Below are 6,033 nucleotides of genomic sequence, written 5' to 3'. Positions count from 1 at the left end.
GGTCCGTTTACATTTTAAAGATATTCACATGCACAGTCTGAACCAAACTGTCTAAAACTGTGTATCCTTTACTTAACAATGAATAATCTGTGGGGCCATGTTAGCCATAACAGAGGATCTACTAGTTCCAGCAATGGACAAAATAATGGTGTCAGCACAAACTGGCCGTCACTGGGGACTACTAAGGAATGCAATGAAGAGTGTATATGCATGTCAGCAGTATGTATGTATAGGTGAAGTGGAGGTGACCGGATCATTATCACAGAACTAGAAATAGTGGGGGAAATGGTTATTTATTTAATTAGCGATACACAGAATAACACCAAAGCATAGCTATAGTTTTATTCATGCCTGAAGGTGGCCAAAAAAGGCATTGCGACATCATTGATAACACAACTATCCAGCCCTCTTCCCATGCCAAGGTCCTAGGTGTCATCCTTGACTCGGATCTCACCTTTCTTCCCCACATTCAATTACTATCCAAATCCTGCTGCCTTCACCTTTGTAACCTCTCCAAAATAAGCCCCTTCCTCACCAATGACACCGCAAAAACTACTCATCCACTCACTTGTTATATCTCGTTTTGACTATTGCAACTCCCTCCTCATTGGCCTTCCACTACAGAGGCTATCCCCCCTTCAGTCCATCATGAATGCAGCTGCTAGACTCATTCACCTGACCAACCGCTCAGTGTCTGCAACCTCCCTCTGCCAATCCCTGCACTGGCTTCCACTCGCCAAAACGATAAAATTCAAAACATTAAAAATCGCTTACAAAGCCATCCATAACTCCGCCCCCGGCTATATCTCAAACCTTGTCGCAAAGTATCACCCTAACAGTCAACTCCGCTCATCCCAAGACCTCCTGCTTTCCAGCTCCCTTGTCAACTCCTCCCATGCTTGCCTCCAGGACTTCTCTAGAGTCTCTCCCATCCTCTGGAACTCTTTACCCCAACCTGTCCGTCTTTCGTCCACCTTGATTGCCTTTAGGCATTCCCTAAAGACTCATCTCTTCAGGGAAGCCTATCCCACCTCAACCTAACCGCTCAGCCATCACGTTCTCAAACAATTCATCCATCCGCAGCTCCCTCCTCATGTATCAATTCCCCCTCCCTTTTAGATTGCAAGCCCCCAGGGGCAGGGCCCTCCTCACCATCTTGTCTTGATTTGTATTGTGATTGCAATGTCTTACTTATATTGTAAAGCGCTGTGCAAATTGTTGGCGCTATATAAATCCTGTGTAATAATAATAATAATAATAATAATAATGAACAAATACATTAATACTTGTAAAACCCTACTACACAGTCTATATAGAAATCTTCTTGCAATTGCTTATTGTGATACAAGAATGCATGGAGACACTATAGCATTGCAATAACCAGCCTACTATTCTACCTAGGCCATGCTGTATTTCTCACAATGTAACCAGAACACAGCAGAAATTAGAGCTGAACTCCAGGCAGATATACAAGACATGAATAATGAGACCCCATTCACACGAAGCGATTGGATTTTGTGCAATTTGGCCCCAATAGGCTTTGATAGACTGCCAAAAGAAGCGCTACGTAGTGCAACAAAATGTGCACTGTAGCTCAAATCAAATTTTTTGATGTAGCTCAATGTGAATGGGGTCTTAGAGCAGTGTATTCATCAATGCATATTTCAATGGCATACGTGCAAGTACCTGAATTTGACTTGGTATCAGTTGTGTGGAATACTCTATACAGCAGAGCTCAGCCCGGGGTAGGGAGGAACCAAGGAGCCAATCAGTTTGCTGTAGTGCAAGCAGCATGCTGATTGGAGGGGATACAGCAAAACAGAGAGATGAGCTATTCAGTCTGCTGCTTTTTACTTTACTGCCTAGACACAGGGTAAGGATGGGGAGGAGACTTGTAAGTTTTAATAAATGCAGCAGAGAAAATCAGTTCTCTTGCCCTGCTAGATAAGGCAGATGAAGTGTGGCAAAGCTGTAAAAATCTCGGGACGGACAGAAGTACAAATCCTTTGGCAGGTAAAGCAGCTCCCTTTATGGATTTCATCAGTGTATTAAGCTGTTTGCATGGAGTTCAGGTTTATTCTGCTGGCACAATGATGCAAAAAAAAAAAATACTCCAAGCTAAACGCTGATTGTCAAGCCCTGTTGCCCCGAGGGGCATATTACTGAACCAAGAGCAATGGATGAGCTAATTCTGACATTCATTAAGAATGCCTGTGTGCGATTACAAAAACTTTGTAATTACAGACATTCCTCAGTTACCGACTTACCTTCTTTGCGACCACTCGCACTTACGACGGACCGCCGATCGGCCTCCGACCTTGCGCGTCAGCGCGACATGTCGCCGGCGGAAGTGATGTCCTCCGATCTTCACTGCGTGTCTCGGTATTTTATTGCCCGATGTACAGTACACTGTTCGGTACTGTACATCTGCAACACTATACAGTACTGTACTAATGCAGTACAGTACTGTATAGAGTTCCTCACTTAACGACCAATCCGTTTAACGACCTGGTCGTAGGAACGGAACTCGGCCGTTAAGTGAGGAATACCTGTATACAAAAATATATATAAATAGTTTTAACCATACAGAATGGAAACATTTCATCTTAAGGCAGATACAATAATTACCCCTTAGGTGCCCAGGCTTTCTCATGATGCCAGGAGTCAAGCAACGATGCACAGGTTCTTCAATGAGAAACAACCAATGGTGAAGGGGAATCTTCTGAGTGGCTCCTACACACAGCCTTGGGAGAGTACAATGGTGGAACAACGGAGCAGATGGTTCCTGTTATACTTTCAAACAATCCATTTGTATATACGATTCTTGAGTCTGGCACTCTCTGTTTCTCAAGCTGGCCATTGAAGTAGATCTGATGGAAGCACAAGGTAAACGTTAGTAACATGTATGCAGCATTGGTAGGAGGATAAAATGATTTGCTGGTGTCAGTTAGCAATACATTGACTGAACAAGAAACAGTTTATGCTTATGTACATAGTGGGAGGGATTTATCAAAACTGGAGCAGATGCCTATGGCAACCAATCAGCTTCTCTTTTCAGTTTGTTCAGTTAAGATTTGAAAATGAGAGATAGAAGCTGATTGGCTGCAGTGCAAATCTGCTCCAGATTTCGACTGCTCCAGTTTTAAAAATTCCACTCATTGGGGGGAATTTATCAAGACTGGACCAGACAGAAACTGGAGCAGTTGCCCATGGCAACCAATCAGCATCTCTCTTCAGTTTGCTCAGTTGAAATTTGAAAATGAGACATAGAAGCTGATTGGCTGCCGTGCAAATCTGCTCCAGATTTTGACTGCTCCCGTTTTGATAAATTCCCCCCATTGTATTTATTATGGTTAGACTTCAAAACTAAAATGTTACAAATATTTTCATTTTCTCTAGTGAGATAAACATAAGATTTGTAAATAATATGTAGCCTTTAAACCAGCAGGCATCTTTTCCTTTTCCTCTTTTGTCATACAAAGCCTGTTTACAGAGCTCAATAGCTCAAGCTGAAATTTGCTCACATGCAGTGACTGAGTCAGAAGAGGAACTCATCCCTTATTGGATAAATGCTTTGTTGTGTATTAAATATTTATTTGTAAAAACTAAATGTTATATATCAATGTAAGAACTTATGAATAGCCATTATAATTTGAATTGAACTAAGAGCATTCATGTTAAGCAATAAAGAACCAGTGTAGTAACAGCAGTAGAATGCTGACTGAGCCACTTGCACTTGCCGGCAAGGGAGATACACATCAATAATGACTAACATTTTACATTTCCAGGAAGACTTTACTATTTAAGTCTGATGACACACATTATTACTCACACAGGTACTACTTACACAGATTACTAAACGTCTATGTTATACTTTTCACCCATTCATACCCACCCATGCAGCCATTCACATATTCATCAACCCCCAACTTTCTGAAATGGAAACGAGGGCGCCTGTCAGTTCCAATTAGCAGGGGTTCTGTGCTTGGATCCCCCGCTGATCGGAACGGATTACAGCATCTGTGTCCATCCATGTCGGTCCAGTTTTTTCCTCCATTGCAAACGGAACTTACCTGGACTATAGGGAATTGTAAATAATCGGACATGTGCCTATTTACATTAGATCAGGTCTCTATTCCATTTGGTTTTCCGGACCTTGCTGGAGTTGGGGGGTAATAGGATGTAAACAGAAGCAGGTATGTTTAGATCTGGCTGCGCATAGACTAACATTGGGCTTCCAATCAGATCTGCCTGAAAAACTGCCAGGTGGACCTGAGCAGACGGACTGTCTAAAAGGAGACTGCTCTAGGACTTCATTTGAGAAAAAAACTTGCCAACTAGAACACATACGTCATTTTTCTATTGCAACTGGATTTACACATCCAATTGGTTGTATGACAGAGAGGATTTACACCATTTCATGATAATTTAGAGGAACGTCTGTATATACAGAGGTTGGATAAGTTTGGAGAACCCCCTAACCCAGCCATTGTCAATCAGGGCTCCTGCACAGGTTGCTAGGGGTTCTATGGCTGATTGACTTCCCATTTGAAAATGCTTGCACAAGTCAAGGGCCAATGCTATTCTTCCCACTGACAACCAATGAATTAGTTTTTGCAGGTGTTCCCCGAGACCTAAAAATAAAAGGGTTTCTCAAAGGCTAAAATGTTACAAAAGGCTGTTTTAAGTCGATTTAGACTATGCATAGCATTACCACAACAGGTTATCTATCGCATGCTAAGGTTAGCTGCATTAAGAAAGCCCATTCATTTTAAAATGGGCTGGCTGTGCACCTTAAAGTGACATTAAAGTCAAAAATCTTATCCAATCCCCCAATGTTAATTAAAGCACTTACCTTAAATGATGTCTCTTAATCCGATCTTCCTCTTCCTGTCCTTTTCATCTGTCCCTCCAGCGGTGCGGCGGGTTTCAGTCCAGCGCTGACTCCTCTGAGCTTGCTGGCACTTCCTGTCCCACGGTGTCTGCATGCGGGTGCACGCGTCCATAGACTTACCTGGTGTCTCTCCTCGTCTCCCGGCCAAAAATCTGAACTGCGCATGCACCCACCCCAAGATGCTTTGCGGCCGCCCCAGAGAATTTTCAGATTTTCGGACGGGAGCGCGCGGGGAAGACACAGGTAAGTATTAAACTCTTTTAAAGCGTTTTTTTAATGGGAACCATGCCCATAGGCAATCATTGGTTTTCACATGTTGAGCGTTTTACAGAGCGTAGAAACGCACTGTAAAACGCCCAGGTGGGAACCAGGCCTTAATGTTATGACTGATCACCCAGCTCTGAAAGTTTTACAATAATAATGCAATGTATAAAAAATACCATTCATTAGGTTTACGAACCACCTGACTCTAAATTTATAATCTACTTGAGAACATCATATGTAGACTACAGATCTAAACTGGTTCCCTTACACCTATGATCTATGGGCAATTGCTATAGACATCCTTTAGGTTAGGGGTAGCCAAACTTCGGTGCTCCAGATGCTGTGGCACTAGAAGTCCCACAAGGCATTGCAAGACTGACAACCACAGGCATGCCTTCCAGAGGCAGATGCATGAAGAGATTTGTAGTTTTACCACAACTAGAGTATGGAAGTCTGACGACCCCTGCTCTAGATCGTTGGAGAACTGTAAAAGGTGTAGTCAAGCTCCAGCTTTAGAGACTGGCATTTGTGCCTAGTGGATTCCACTGAAGAAATGCACAGACTGAGATCAGCTGGATGCTGAAGAGCACCCAACATCTGGGCTGAAACGTGACTTTGGTTTCAGCTTTAGATCCTGTACAAGATGTGATGCAAATCTGCTGTACAGCACAAACTGCAGAAAAACACTTCATGCAACCACTGGGTGCAGAGCACAACAAATGTGACACTTCTCTTTTCTCCAGTAATTAGGAAGTGCTCGGCAAATGTTTGAAAGATACAACAAACCCCTCTGAATGGGCCTACATGGCTCAGAACACCTAGAACAGGGGTGGGCAAACGCCAGCCCTCCAGCTGTTGTGGAACTACAAATCCAA

This window comes from Nanorana parkeri, unplaced genomic scaffold (genome assembly GCF_000935625.1).
Source record: "Nanorana parkeri isolate BGI_ZX_2015 unplaced genomic scaffold, ASM93562v1 scaffold220, whole genome shotgun sequence".
NCBI lineage: Eukaryota > Metazoa > Chordata > Amphibia > Anura > Dicroglossidae > Nanorana > Nanorana parkeri.
Note: the sequence above shows the minus strand (reverse complement) of the source record.